The sequence below is a fragment of the Corvus cornix genome, chromosome 5, assembly GCF_000738735.6.
Source record: "Corvus cornix cornix isolate S_Up_H32 chromosome 5, ASM73873v5, whole genome shotgun sequence".
Classification (NCBI taxonomy): domain Eukaryota; kingdom Metazoa; phylum Chordata; class Aves; order Passeriformes; family Corvidae; genus Corvus; species Corvus cornix.
In genome coordinates, this window is record NC_046335.1 from 15,856,716 (window position 1) to 15,873,311 (window position 16,596).

Below are 16,596 nucleotides of genomic sequence, written 5' to 3' on the forward strand. Positions count from 1 at the left end.
CAGAAACGCTGTGCATGTGAGGAAGAGTATGTAGACAAAACGGGATTTAGTCATCTGATCTTCTTTTCGATACAGCATTTGGTTTACGACGGCCTTTCAGGTGATTCCCTCTGGATCGTTGTCTGTGTTCTTCAGAACACACAGCACATATCTGGCATTGTTTCTCATGGTGTCATGATTATAATACAAATAGCCTACATAAACAATCATCACAAACAAAATAGCACTAATCCTCTGTTTTGCCATCATTGTTCAAATGTGGTTTTTAGTTTAGCTTGTGAATTCTATCCACTAAAGTAAGATGCATCAGCACAATGCTCAGGATACTCTGGTACACACTGCATGTGAAATTGCTCTGGAGTCATGCTGAAGACTGCCAGTTGTCTCAAGTGCAAAAGGCATTACTCAAGCTGGGGAACCAAAGAGAACCAGTTATGTTAACCTTGTTGCTTTTTGACATGCATGTAGCTACAGAAACTTGTGTGTCTTAACTGTCCAAGCTCCACAGGCACTTAGGCTTTGATGGGCTTTTGACTTTCTGATTGACATTAAAGCAGGAAAACAACTGCACATCAGAAGAATGGCACTGAGACGTGCTCCAATCTCCTCTCTTTCATTCCCTATATAGCTGCTGAGAGAGGAAAAGCAACTCTGAGAGCTCTTGCCTACTACAAAAAAAAAAAGGTAGTAGAGAAGATTATAAATCAGATTATATGTCCCTTGATTTCTCTCCATGACCAGATAGGAAATCTCAAAGTTGAACCCGGAACGGTGAAAGCCATCCGTGACCAAAAGAACTTACAGGCTAATCAGACACAGAAGCAATAGAAGCCAGATAAAGGCAACTGAAGGTCTTTAGAGCAGCACCTTTATTTATAGTGAACTTGGTTTTTTTCATTGAAGACCTTTAAGCTCCAGTGAAGGTGTTGATTGGCTATGTCAGTAGAGATGCCACTTTATACTCTGTCAGCTGTCATAATAGATGGGAGCTAATTCTTCATGTGGCTTTCCATCACCTGTTTTCTGGGACTAAAGCCTCCCCTTCTACTCAAAGTGGCGATGCAAATACTAGTCTGCCACCCCCCTTCTTCTGTGTTTAATGAGAGTTGCAGTGCTGGCAAGCCTGTAGTTTTCCGTATGAAGATTTTATAGAGCAATAGAAGGGTGGTGACACTTGAGGGGATTGCAGAGACACTGCAACTGACACATTCACCACTAAACCATGTACCGAAGTGCCACATCTACGTATTATTTGAACACTTCCAGTGTTGGTGATTCCACCACTTCCCAGGGCAGCTTGTTCCAACACCTTACCATTCTTCATTTATAAGGCCCATGGCTTCAAAGAGGCTGTTGTAATGGTTGGGTCTCTTCCTACAACTGATGAATGTTGCTTGTGATTTTAATGTTTACTCTGTTTATTCACTTACTTACTCTTTACACTGAAGACATTTTCAAAGCCGTGGCACTCCTGATCTGAAGAGGTACTGATATTAAGACATGCTTTCTTCGCCACAAGTCTCTAAAAGCCTCTCACTGTTTCTGTATAGCCTGGCGTAGGCAGTCTTCACAATCTTCATGGGCCACACATGAATTCTCCATCCCCCCATGTACTTCAGATGGATTAAAGAGACAAACAGTTTGTGATATTAAAGTTTCTTACCACGGCGTGCAAGAAGTTTTTTTAAGCTACGTGCGAGAACTGCGGCACCGCCCTCTTTTCTCTCTCACCAGTTCCAGCTTCCTCTCACATGGCGCACTTTCACTTTCTCTCTGACTCTGAAGCCGCCATGTTGAAGAGTGTTCTTGTTCAGGCTTTACGGTAGAGAAAGCCTCGCTCCCTTTGTGCTGCTGGCTGCGTGGTGTCTTCTTCAGTTCAGCACAAAGTGTGCTGGCTGCAGACAGGAGGCTCCGCCAGCTCCAGCTGGCTGCGCCGGCTCTGCGTGGAGAGGAGAGGGACCCATCGGCCCCCGGAAGTTGCGCTGAATGCGTTTAGCTGTGTGGCAGTCCATGGCTGGTTTAGCTGTGTGGCAGTCCATGGCTGGGTTTGAGCTGTGCGGCAGTCCATGGCTGGGTTTAGCTGTGTGGCAGTCCATGGCTGGTTTGAGCTGTGTGGCAGTCCATGGCTGGTTTTAGCTGTGTGGCAGTCCATGGCTGGTTTTAGCTGTGTGGCAGTCCATGGCTGGTTTAGCTGTGTGGCAGTCCATGGCTGGGTTTAGCTGTGTGGCAGTCCATGGCTGGTTTGAGCTGTGTGGCAGTCCATGGCTGGTTTAGCTGTGTGGCAGTCCATGGCTGGTTTGAGCTGTGTGGCAGTCCATGGCTGGGTTTAGCTGTGTGGCAGTCCATGGCTGGGTTTAGCTGTGTGGCAGTCCATGGCTGGTTTTAGCTGTGTGGCAGTCCATGGCTGGTTTTAGCTGTGTGGCAGTCCATGGCTGGGTTTGAGCTGTGTGGCAGTCCATGGCTGGTTTAGCTGTGTGGCAGTCCATGGCTGGGTTTAGCTGTGTGGCAGTCCATGGCTGGGTTTAGCTGTGTGGCAGTCCATGGCTGGGTTTAGCTGTGAGCAGTCCATGGCTGGTTTGAGCTGTGTGGCAGTCCATGGCTGGTTTTAGCTCCCTGCGGCTCTGGGACAGTTCCCTCCCCAGAGACCCAGGGTCTGTGCCACGGCGTTGGGAAAAGGGGAAGGGGACAGGGGCCCCGGCCTGGCCCGGTGGGGCCCAGAGTCTCCGAAGCCCCCTCACCTTCCCACAGGCGAGCTGGAACGAAAGGGAATTCTCGCCTTTCCGTGCAGTTTAAATATGTAAATGGTGAGAAGTGTCATTAGTCTAAAAGACTGTCCATCAACTCAAGTTCAACTCACTACAGTGTGTCAATGTGTTGTTTACACAAAGACCGTGGAAGTGAACCATTGTTAGAGGTCCTGAGTTTCACAAGTGAGGGATTTTCATTAATTCTGTCGGATCCTATGAATATCACATGGATCAAACCAAAGCACATGGTTAGTAACAGGAATGCAATTTTAATATTGCCTGGTTTGACATAGAGTTTTTTTCCTTTTTTTTTGGCTGTTATAAAGTTGTATGGTTTGGAGTTAACAGTTAGTGACTATAGAAACCTTGAGGCCTTCCCTGGGAACCACTGAAAGCAAGAAACAGGAACCAAAACAGTGAAGGGTTCTTTCATGAATCCCTTACAGAGGAGAAATCTGCTACCCATGAAAGCAGTTCTCAGCATGGTGGTGTGTGTCTCTCCCTTTCCTGTGTACACAAATGAGGCAGATCAAAGTTCAGACGGTACTAATCTCCTAATCATACAAGCTTCTGATTTTTAATCAGTCTGGTGATCACAGGGTAGCCTCAAAATTGTTCTTGAATACTAAACTTTCAGAAAAGAATTCCGAATCACTTTTATTTTGTTGCCATTTTTTTGAGAAATGTGTCAAGTAACACTTAGTGCAGGATGTCTCAAAGGAAAGAGGTGTGCTTCAGAATTCAGCTCCAGTTACCTCTCACCAGGAGAGTCTATTTGAGTACATTTGAGCCATTCACATGGAGGTTGTTACTGGAGTGATGTTCCAACAATTACACCTGATTTAAGACATGCATGCTGTGTGTGAGGGTACAGTGACATGGTGTTGAAGGCAAAAAAGAAGCAATTGCTTTCTGCATAAGGTGACATTAGAGAAATTTGCATTTATTTTTTAAATCTTTAATTATTGCTATCTCTTACTGCAACCAGAAAAACTGTGTATAAATTCGATGAAGCCTTCCATTAATAGTCTCAAAAAAAAAAAAAAAAGAGTGAGACACACATGATCTTCTGAGTGATGCTTTCACAGTGAGTGGTTTGGTGATACCTCAGATGTTCTGTTTCCAGTATAATCAGAACAAAATGTTTTCCATACTAGGTCTAGGAATGCTGAAAGGATTACATTTTGAAAATTAAAGATATTTGGGAAATATCATCAAAACAAAGTGTAGAGGAAGAAAATATTAAGTAGCACTTGTCTTTAAGCCAAACACAAGAAACAAATCTTCTTTCTTATTGCTGTGTTTATCATTGTAATAATTTAACTTTTGTGTATGTTCCACACCAAAATGTCTCACTAGAAGCACATACTAATGTTAGTTTCATCTAGCACTGCCAAATGTGCTTGTTTTTCATCTCAAGCACAATTAGTATCTTGAACTGAGAAACAGCCAAAAGGCTTTGAATTAGGGAAATGTCTCACAGGAGATCCATGAAAGCAGCTCATCTGAGAAGAAAATATTGATGCTGCTGAGAGTTGAAGGAGAAATATGTTTGGATTAATTTTCTATGGCACCCCCTAAAAGGAGCAGAAAAAGCAGCAGCATGGCAGGGTTACTGGAAGCTGAGGGCCTGTTAGTTGGCCATGAAGACTGTTCCAGCACAGAAGAGCTGGGAGTGCATCAGCTGAGAAGCCTGGATGATTAGAAGGTGATTGTGACAGGTACCCAACCAGCCCTAGGAGCCTTTTCAAGTGCAGCTTTTCTAACTGATACAACTGGCATCCCAGTATCAAACCCTCTGGCCTGTCTGCAAGGTCGAGAGATAAAATCAAAGAAAAGCCTACCATGTTCCCTTAAAAAAAGACCCAAAAATCTCCCATAAGCCATAACAATTTAACTGCAAGGAAAGGCATTGGTTTGAAAGGAGACTGGGATCCTGCCTTTGGTATTTGGCCCAGGTGGTTCATATAAGGGAGCCATGGAGAGAACCTTAGCTTGGCACTGTCCATAATTACCTGACTGTCAAGGAAGAGGCAATCCTGTGTTTATTTAGGACCTAGTCCCTGGCAAAGGAGAACACACAAATATGAATTGACAATACAAGCTTGCAGAAGGCAAATCAATGTTCAAGTGTTGAACTGTAACTCCAGCCACTTTACCTCTTTAGGTGTATATATATACCCAGATGGTTCTTTAAGCACTGGTGAAAGGTGCTTTGCTGAACCATACTTGAAATTTAGAAAGCAGGTCCATTATTGGCATCAGCACTGAGGGTTCATCCAGAGCCTCTGTAATGTAAACCCTTGACTGGGACCATTATATTACAGAGAAGCTCCAGCTGTAGTACCCAGGACTCATCCTTGTGCTAAGATCCTCCATGTCTTTCTGTGCATTCTCAGATTTTTACCTCCCAGTTCTAGTGGAGAGTTGCCACTTGTGTTATCACATAGCATTTTTGCATGCTTCAAAGGCAGAAGTATTCCTTAATAAAGGGTTATTTCTGTAGTTTAACTCAGACCTTTGTTTTGCTTCCAAGGCTGTAAATAACTGAACTGTGAACCGAAATTTAAATGCCTTGAAGAAGTCAGTCTCACACTGTAAATATGGAACCACGTTTTCCTTTAATTTACCCAGCTCCTCTTGTGTTTTATGTCGTGCAGTTTTCCTACTGCTGATTTCTCTTTAATAATCTTGGGTAATGCTGCTTTGTATTTCTGAGGAGCATCTATGACTACACCCCACCTTCAACACTTGCTAGAAGCCACACGCTCACCAAGACCCTACTTGGGAGTTCAACAACAGTAACTCAAAAATAATGGGATTCTCCCACAGTATGCAGAGGTGCTACAAGCAAGAGTTCCTCATATCCTTCATGCCATGAACAACCTCACATAAGCCCAGGAAGGAGGTCAAGCTGATGTAAATAATCTTCCTGCCATACAGTAAGAACAAATGGTACCAGCCAGATCTATACACTTGATGTCATCTTTAAACTGCAAGAAAATAAGGTCAGTTGACTCTTGATCTCCCACATGTGCTGTTAACACAGTTTAGGTACATTGGCTTTATTCATTTCTCCAAGACCACCAAAATGTCTTCTTGCCGGACAGAATGAGAGACATTATGCATATCAGTGGTATTCAATGTGTTCTTCGGTCATAAGATTTCAATCAACATCTAGCTGAAAAAGGGATTTTGTTAGAAAAACCTCAGTATTTGCCCCCTTAAATCAGTATTATCTAAGCCCTCCAAATTCATCACAGCATCTATGTTTAATGCCCTCTAGATTTCTCAGGGGTATAGGCATCTGATTAAATGCTTGCCAGATTTGAAGAACTCATGCATGTGCATAAAGCCGTACTGAAATGGGAGTTAAATTGCATGTTCTTAGGTTACAATGTAAGATGTAACCAAAAGTATGTATTCTATCACCATCTCTTAAAACCAGGTGGGATAGAGTTCTTTATCTCTGCCATGACACATCCCTGTCAACTCCCTTCAGGAGATACCTTCTGTTAATGGGCCATCCAGCCTCACTGCATGACTCCTAAAATTACATCATCCCGTTGTGAGATGCTCCACCCAGGGGGAGGAACCAAGCATTCCTACCTGGATATAATCTGAGGTGTGGAACACCACAATGAGCCCTCACCTACTGGGTTTCCAGAGGACAAGAGCTACATGACCACCACTGGACCTTCAGAGGAAGACCAGACCCTTCTACAGGATCACTGCTTCTACAGAACCGTATCTACCACTTCAAAGAGGGCTTCAGCCACCCCTTCATGGGACTGCTGCCACCACCCTGCCCAGCAGGGTGTCAGGTCATATCCTGACTCTGTCAGGTTAAGCCAGTATTTCTGTATTATTGTCTTGTTATATATACTAGTAAAGAACTGTTATTCCTATTTCTCATATAATTGCCTGAAAGCCCCTTAATTTCAAAATTATAAAAATTTGGAGGGAAGGGGGTTACATTTTCCATTCCAAGGGAGGCTCCTGCCTTCCTTAGCAGACAATATTAAACCAAGACAATATTCTCCCCTACACACGTACTATCTCTCTCAGTTTCTCAAGTTTGCTGTCTCCAGTGAATTCCAGTGTCAGTTAATTTTACTATGTTTTCATTTTGCCAGTGACTTTCTATTCTGCTCTGCTCTCACAGTCACTTTCTCTTCTGCTTATTTCACTACTTCCCTTGTGCTTTCCCTCTTGTTTGCTACACGACTTTGTTCCCCACTTCTTGATCTTCTAGGCCCAGTGCAAATTTTTCATTTCTTCCTCTCCCTGTAAACAGAATTCTTTTCTCGTCTTCAAATCTACACATGGGTTCGAGCTTAGTACTAAGTCCTACTCCCAGAGGATAGGGGAAATTTGACTGTGCTTACCCTTAACTGTAAGGAATGAGGTTAGCTGACATCATGCTAAACACAAGGGACTGAGGCTAATCACAGCACTTTTTTCCATCAGTATACAACACATTTGTTTGCTCTTCATAATCTCATTCTGCTCCCAGATAAAGAAACTAAATTCAGTTCCATGAAATGCTCTCCATTTGTTTTATTTCTGGAAAGTTTTGGTATGTCTGAAATAAGTGAAATTCAAAACAGTTACTGAGGAGACATCTTCACACACCTCAGTCAACCACACCTTTATTTAGCTTTCATACCTACTGGGAATTTTTTCCAAAACCCTTTGCTAGTCCCTCAGAATGAGAAGGATGATTAACTAAGCAGAAATTGATTCATTACAATGAGAAAAATTTTCAACAGCTATGTGTTTTTAGCCCAAACCGCAGGCTGCTCTGATCTTACGAATACACAGGAGGAAGTGGTGGAGAATTCTCTCACAAAAAAAAAGCCTCAGGTGGTGTCACTGCTTGAAAGCCTGAAGGCCAAAGAGCTCCAGTGAAAGTCCTGTTGGGGTAGCTGGGAGAGATTCAACAGGGCAGCTCCTTTCCCTCATTAGATTAGAAAGAGAAGAAGAGCAAGTATTCATCCTTAGTGACTATGGAAAAAAACAACTGCAAACTCCAAACGCTATATATACAAGTGCAGGAACGTGTGTCCTGACAACTGATGTCCTTGAAACAACAGTGTTGGAAAGGTGAGAACTGTCTTTATTCAGTGACTTGTAGAACACATGCTTGAAGGAACCTGGAAAGGTCATCTTGTTCATTCCCTTTTCCTAAGGCAACATAAACTCTCCCTAATGTTGAGTGGGCTTGTTCTGAAACTTAATACCCAATTTTAAACTGAAATTGCTGTTTGACTGCCTATCAAAGCTTTCAAAATAAAATGATGGTGAAAAATGTTAAGAAAATTTACACCTCCTACTTTGGCTGGCATCTTTTTTTAACACCGTTAGTGAGCAGAGCTTGGGGAGTTCTGGGAATTTTCCCCCTCATATGACCACAGATTTTCAAAAACAGAAGTTTATTCTATTGAAAACCTATAATGTTAAAGCTAAAAGTAATTTTAACTGTCAATCAGAGAAGGGGAAGAATATTCTTACCATTTATTTCTGTAAAGTTAGTAGAAATCAGGTTCTTTTATGGACAGTAGGAAGAAAACAACCTTGTCCTAGGAAGAGTAATTTAGTGTATAAAATCATGTAAAATGGTAGTCTAGAGGGAATGGCAGTCAGAGAAACCAAGTGAGTGGGAATAGTGCTCAGTGGAGGTTTTGTATGAGGAATTCAGGACATTTATTTCATTGCTGTGTCATGTTTTCGCATGTGGGAAAGATCAGAAAGGAGGGTTAGTTTGCTCCCCATTATGTTCAGAGAAGAGGGGGGAGAACAGAGAAGGCTGATTTAAAGTCCAGGTTCAGAACAGGAAGGAAAAAGGTATTTGTCTGAGGAGGCATTTAAGGGACAGAAGGGAGAGCTTTGGTACACAAGAAAAGATGGTTCTAAGCAAGTAGGCTGGGCACAGTCATCGGTGGAATCAGACAGAGGGATCCTGAATCAAAGTGGATCAGAAGGATGAGTGAAACAAACTAGACTGGGGAAATGAGCACCACTACATCCACTTTGAAGATCAAGTCTTGTACTGTGAATTTGAAAGGGGTTGGTGTAGCAGGAGAGGCATAACTGTAGCTGCAGCGCATTGAGAATCCTCCATAAAAGTTCCCCTTAAGTTTACAAAAATGGCCACATCTGCAGCATGGCCCCCTCCAAAACCCAGATAAATGATGTTTGTTACCATTAGTGAAAAGACACGGTCAAAGCAAATGTTGGCGTGTTTTCAAACATTGGCAGGAACGCTTTTTACAGTATTTCCATGTTAACTTCCTAACAGACTTTTCGCAAAATACCAAGAAAATTTGTGGTTATTGCCAATTTTAACAAGAAGTGTTTATCACTGGCAAATAATAAATAGAGCAGTCTTGCAAATTGACTTCTTTACTATTCCTAAGTCCTTGCAGAGGTTAGCAGCAGGATCCGTCAGCCAGGCTTGGTCATAAGTGAGCTCAGCTGCCTCTCAGCATCGGGATAGCCCAGGTTCAGGACAACTCCTAAGAGCTGGCTGCTGTTTTCAGCTTGCAGGAGGAGAACAGCAAAGATAGCGCTACCCCATAGTCCAATTTACTAGAAGATATTGTGGGTGTCACCTGCCTGTAATGTGTGACTCACTCCACCATTTTTTCTGTTGTTTTTATTTAATATTTAAACACTCAAATATTCCAGCCACTTTACGTTTCATCTCCTCAGAAAGAAGCAATGTTTCAGAGATGTTACCATGGAAACAATGGAGTGAGGAAGCAGCTAAACATAAAAGTAAGTCATCTATCAGTAAAACCAGAGACATGCTTTAGGGTAACTTGAAATTATAAAATAGATAATTAATTGAGCTGTTGCTGAGCATCTGTTTGTCCATATTGCTTTCTTCTAAGTCACAACAGGCCACCTTTTTGCATATGACAAGAAAATAAAACTTCCCTGTACAAAGTTTTCAGTAGCTGAAGTCCTTTCTGACACAAGAGATAGTACCACCCTTTGGAGATGAGCACTGGAGTTACTTATCAGCGAGGTCAGGCAATTGAAATGGTATTGTTAAGGGTCAGCAACACCAGCTTCCTCAAACAAATCAAAACTCCCTTCTGATAGCATTGTGAGCATTGGAGAGTTGTGATACAAGATACTTGCAAAGTTTAATCAGACTATGGGAAAAAGAAGATTAGCTTTACTGGAAGTGAAAATGCAGCTTGATATGTCAAGCTCCTTCCAATTATGCAAATGAATACACAGAGCCATTCTGCTCAGAAGTGGGTATTAAATTATACTTGTGGATAAATATGAAAGCATACCTTTGTCCATCTGTCACTATATATCCTGAAACACCATAATTACCTCTCTCAAGCATGGGAAGAAACAACTCGTGGCTTTTGCCTGTGCTCACATCATAAAATGTTTCCCTGTGACTTTACTCAGCCTTAGCCTTACTGAACTATGTATTGCCTGTAGTGAAGGTAACAAAGGAAAATCCAATGTTTCAGCTATGTTCTGGGCAAGAAAACTCAAGTAAAGCTCTGTAATGAATATCATATTCACTTCAGGCATCAGCAAATTGACCACAGAAGCACTTAATACGTTTAAGTATTCCACACAAAATGTTCTGTAAGAACAGATTCAGAAACAAAGCATTGGAGACTTGAGCTTTATTTGCTCTTTATAGCCTTTTAAATCATGTTTAAGACCATCATATTTTCACTTGTGGGCAAAGGAAGTGTCTTGGAGATGACTAAAACCCCTTCCCAATGCTGGAAAATGTTTTGATGATTAAAAGAAGAACCATTATTACCATCAGTCAACACTAGAAAAATTTTATAATTGTAGACTGTAGAGTGGGATGCACCTCTAGCAAACTGGCAGCTCTGGTCTGGCTTGCACACTGAGCACCTGTATGCTGGTGCCAGAGCTGCCTTCCCCAGGAAGGGTGCCAGAATATGCTCAAAAAGTCACCCTTGGTGTTGCCTGGGACCAACTGAATTTTTTACTGATTTCCAGTTCCTCCAAAGTCATTCTCCTTGAAACAGTGATCCACAAGGAGATGGAAGCGTTACTGGTGGAGCTTCCAACTCAGAGACCTCTGTTCAGGTAAGCAGCTGCCACTGCACATTAGGAAAACTTTGAGGTGAAGGAGGGCAGACCAGATGCTACAAGCCTGAAACACTGATTTGATGAAGTATTGAGAGTGCCTTTCTCTTGGAGGGTTGCACAGAGGGTCAGATGGTAAATGAGATATCCATATAGCCCACAACCCCAGTCAGCTGTGAGGGGAGAATGAGGGAACTGGTCTACTGAGGTTTGGAACACTGGCGAGACCTTGCTACCAGCAAACCCTGAAGAGCAGATCCTACCTATACCCAGCTGGCTTGGGAGCACATGGAAGTGAACAGCCAGGCCAATTCACAACTGGCTGGCAGAGCACTGTGGCATCAGACAGGTTGTAATGATCATCATAAAGTATATTCACTCCACAGCTTTTGAGGAAAGGTAATTTATACAATTCTTTCTATGCACACACATCTTCAATTATAGCATAAAAATACAGCTAAATAAATGTTTATGTGGAGAAAACTGATCTGCTGTCCCTTTCACAGTCATTTTAAAAAGTTGAACTTAGCCTTGGGACTGATGGAGTCTCACAGAATTGGTTATGCTGTTGGCATTGACTGTGAAAAAGAAGAGAGGTGGGGCTGTGTTTTATGCAGTATTTTGTTCTTGCTGTTGGAAATGTATTGTAATTTTCCTGCCCAAGCTATCAAGATGGTTGATAAGCTGGAAATAGATCATGGAGGTAAATGTTTCATAGCAAGCTATTGTGTAACTGAACTGTTTCCTATGTTAGCCTTACAAACGCTAACAAATCAATTTAAAAAGAAAGGCAAGAATTCTGGGAGATTTAACTACCCTTAAAATTTGTTTTCAGTTTTTAAATTAACCCTAATTAATGAATTTTTAATTATATGCAAAGCAAACCCACAAAATCTCCAGAGGCTTAGCTGTGCCATTGCCAAGAAAACCAAGTGAAAGGGCACAGCTTTGTTTTAGTTGTTTTTGTCCCCCCAGAACATATCAGAAGCTTCAAGAGCGAGGCTGCCTCCTGCTTTCTCTTTGCTCTGTGCCTGGCACAGCCTACTCTGCCGTGTGCCATGGCTGTGTTAGCTGCCATGGCAGACATCCTGTAACACCACTTGTTAGAGGTGGGAATGCAGCAAGGTCCAGCTTTTGGGATTTGCCCTGCTGCACGGTTTGTGGTGGTTAGGAAGCTAATGTGAAAAACGAGGTTCTAATAAGCACAAATATCACTCTTTTCCTAGTGATGGACCCTGGACTAAGTCCTAAGATAAGAAAACTCTTCCAGCTGATTGTCAAGACTCTGAGTAAGCCAGTCACCCACAAAAAAATACTTTAAAAGTCACACACACAAAATAATAATCGTGTCCAGGGCCTGATACTTTTTCCACATTTGAACAGGCGGGTGAACCAATTCATGTGAGTAGAGTTACATAAAATCCAGACCATTTTGCTGTCCCTGAGACAGTGCACCTGACTCAGAGCATTGTGGAGGGCATTACACTGAGTTACTTGTGACCAACAGACACCAAGCACTGGCATGCTCACCAGTGATGTTCAAGTGCTAACTTACAACAGGTAAGTATCCTAACTGCTATTTTTCTTACTTTTAGGCTGTTGGAAAAGCCTCAACCAGAAATCATTGCAACAGAATCCAAAATGCTGAACACCTTTTCCTTGCCTTGATAAAATATCTGTCTAGAATGAATACTCATGATTTCTCTGTTGAACTCAGGTACTAAGATACATCACACTTTTAAAAATTTAATGCTATTTAGCAAGTAAAATATTTTACAGTCTCAGACTTCACTGAGAAGCAGACTTTGAGGGAGGGAGAGAAAATGTTTTAGCTCTAGCTCAGCAGTACTTTTAAACTTCTCATTCATATCTCTTGCTACCTGAGGAATTTTAAAGAAGTGGAATCAAATCTGTCTGATTTTAGGTGATGTGCAATATTTATTCTGTAGGCTCATGCAGCTTCTTTCACTCTTGAATTATTTACAACATGCACACAGTGTCATGTCATTATAGATCACTCTGTAACTCCATTAAGTAAAATGAAAGCAATTGCACATTTTATATGTATGTGTATGTGTGTGTGTATGTAGAGGCTTAGTAAGAATCACTATTAATGATCATCCGTACACACAAAGGATTAAATAATTTATTGAAGATAGAGAGAGGCTTTACTGATGAAAATTAATATAAAAGCCAGCTAGTCCACCATGTATCTTGAGCACCAATTAGTACTGGAGGTTGCAAAACAAGGTTGAAGAAATTGAGTCTCAACAAAAAGACTTGTTTTCAATGCCAGATAGCTGGTGACTAGTTTAAATGCTGATACTTGGAGGAGTTTGATCCTTCAGTAGGATGTTTCAGTGTTTGTTTATGAAAAAGAAAGTATAAAGAAACCATTTGCCTTTTCTATAGTTGTATTTTCTTTTGATGGGCTAGGCTGGCTGTGCTAAAAAAAAAAGAAAAACAAAGAATAGCCTCAAGGCAGATGTGTTAGTGTCTGCATCAGTATCGGTTTCTCTGTTTCTCCAAAAGTGATTTCACAGTAGGAATTCCAAGAGGAATTAAAACACTTTCCTGCAAAAGAAATATAGAGAATGATAGCTGTGTGCTGCAGAATACAGATGGGACTCAGAGTCCCTAACAAGGCTGATAATTTTCTTTGGCCCATACCATTATGTATACGCAACCATAAAACCATAAAAAGCTCTCATTAACAGCAAAACACTGAAACTTTGAATGGCTCCCAGCCCTATAGTACAGAATTTTTGAAGAACATAAAAACTGAGGATTCACTTGTTAGTTAATCAACTATTACAACTCTCAGCATTCAAACTGGTTTTGTATTGTATAATGCACTAATTGTTGTGATCAGGACCCTAACAAGGTTATGACTAAAATGGGGCACAGAACCTGAATAAGAGGCTAGAGAAATCAATGTGATTTTTTCTTTCTTTTTTTAATAGGAAACAGATCTTTTCCTTACACCATAGTGAGCCATAGAAAAGAGATGACCATGCAGAAAAGAATAAGAATAATAAATGAATTCTGCCCAATCATCATTATTCAACTATTCCTTATAGTCATTCCAGCAATAGCTGCTTTGGATCAATTTGGAAACTGCTGTCTCAGGACAAGCTAAGAGAGATGAAAGGAAAGACTGCAAACCTCAGTTGATGTTAACAACTGTGATGGATCCAGGCTTCTGCAATCACCATCTGATTAGATAAACTTGTGTGCAGGGCAACAGAAAAAATCAAAGATAATATGCCTCACTAAGGCTTCCCAGAGCATTTTTTAGGCTTGTATAACAAGATTATTTCAGAGAAGTAGGAATTAAGGAAAACCTTTACATAGAGCCCTGGGAACATATTTCTGGGTAATAACCCAGTAATGTAATTTGATTTTTTATTTGGAGAAACCCCAGCAAAACCAATAGAGTGTGCATGGAGAGAAATTGCAGAGTTTTGTTCTCTTTGTATATCTGAAGAATCCCCAGACAAAGAGTTTTTTCATATCTGCATAAGAAGATACTGCTTGTTTATACAATGGGTTTCCCTATGTACCTCTCCAATGCTTGTTTCATACTTTATCTAAGAAAACAAAAGTTTAATGAAGGTAGTATTTCAGAAACAAAGAAATAGAAATCACATTGAGATAAGCTTAGCTACACAGGGACCAAAACAACTGCTACAGAGCTTACACAGTAGGGATAGAAAGTCATTTAACCCTGGCAAAGTTAAATGGAAAAAGGTGCTTAAACCAAACAGCGATATCACTGCAGCCACTATTGTGAATGATTTACAAAATGAATTGAATTTTTTAATGCAAAAAGAAAAGAGTAATAAAGAACAAGCTAGGACACTTACAACATGAGTGTGTGTTAGAAGGAGCCTCAAAGGAAATGTAGCAATTCCCCTGATAACTGGACCTCTTTTATAGGATATGCCACTGTGTCAGCAATTACGATGCATGAGGAGAACGTTACTTTGCCAGTTGTGTGTATATAAACAGTAAGAGATAAGGAATTCTCTTTGGAAGGCACATCAGTTTCTGTTTCTCCATTCCAGCAAGAGTTATTAAAAGTAAGAGAAGGATATATTTTAAAACCCTAGGAAATAATCACCATGCACCAGCGTGCTCAGCAGTGCAGAAAACACTTGACAATTCTCCAATTATCAGGGCAGGCCTAACAAGTTAACCTTTTGTATTCACATGCTGACTACCAGGCAGTAGGTAGGTCCATGGAAATATGGGTTGTATGATTACAAAGTGAGAACAGTGTACCATCTGTCTATCTAATACTATCCATGTGGCAAGCACATCACTATTTTAAGCCTCAAACTTCTCAGTACCGGGGAGGCAAAAGACAAGTGTTGCCATTACACTGTAGTTATATTTCTGATGTGTGTACATTTTGCCTGGGACTGAAAATCCAAGACTAGCAACCAAAAATATTTGGAGAGTTATCACAGTACCAGTGCATTTGACTTCTCTACACCAGATGATACTTCATTGTCCCAGAAAGAGCTAAATTGTTACCTAAAGCTGGCATATTTACAAGACGTAAAATGCAGAAAAATTCTTTTCTGTGTCTATGAAGACTGAGTTAAAGAAGAAACATCAGTAAGAACAGCCCAGTGGCTAAATATCATCTGCACAAGAAGCCAGAAAGCAATCCCTATCAGCTGTCACCAAACTGTCTGCTGGCTTGCTAAGAGTATCCAGTGCTCAAAGGTAGAGAAGGAACATCTCCACACACTGTAATCAAGAATGGCAGTTACTAGAATGTAAATAGCAAAACTAAATCTGAGGATCATGTCTATGAAAGGAGTTAATCAATTCACATAGCGATCATTCCATGAATGTGCATCATGAGGCATATTCTGTACTCATATATATGTGTATCTGCTATGAAAAAGGTGATGAATTAACTAAGCCCTGGCTTCCCTTAGCAACAGAAAATGTTTCCTTCTTAGTTTAGAACAGTAGCTCTTTCATGCTTTATTACCGTGTAGTTTTCCAGAGAAGGTAAGAGTGCAAGTTGTTGCAAGAGTGCATGTCTCCAGGAAATGCAGGACATCCCTGGCAGCTGGTCCTGCTGCTGCAGTTCAGGTTTGAGTGCTCTCTCCAACAGCTGTTCTTAGATCTATGTCTTTTCTAAGAGCTGATGCTCAAATCTCAAGATTTGAATATTTCACCATCTTTCATCATTGTGATTTTGCCTCATGTTTGCACTGACTGTACATATTCATGTACCCATGAAATAGAAGTCTGCCCTTTTTGCCCCAAAACAGTTAGATCCTTATATGGCCCCGCAGTACTCAGAGTTCTTGAGTTTGCTGGTTGGCAAGTGTCTCTCTTCCATTTTTGTGAGCTGGAGTAGTGCTGGTACTGCAAAGCCAGCTACAGTATCAGACGTTGTGACAGGTTACTTTTACCAAGAACTATTCAAAATATTTTATCTGGGAACAACTAATTGCCATTTTCTTTGCTTTTTGCAGACCTCTTTTTAAATCTTAGCAATTTTATCTGTCTGTTCAGCTTTCCCCATTCTTGTAAGGTGGGGGTTTTTTTCTGATTCATCCTTTGCAATTAAAGGTCCTTAATATTGTGTCAGATATCCATAACTAGCTTGTTATATCTCTGCTGTGGGGCTGTGCTCATCTTGTTTCAGTTAAGAACTTCCCTCTTTTTCTGGGTACTGTTGTACCAATGTACCTGGAAAACTGATAATCTTATTTTCTAAGTA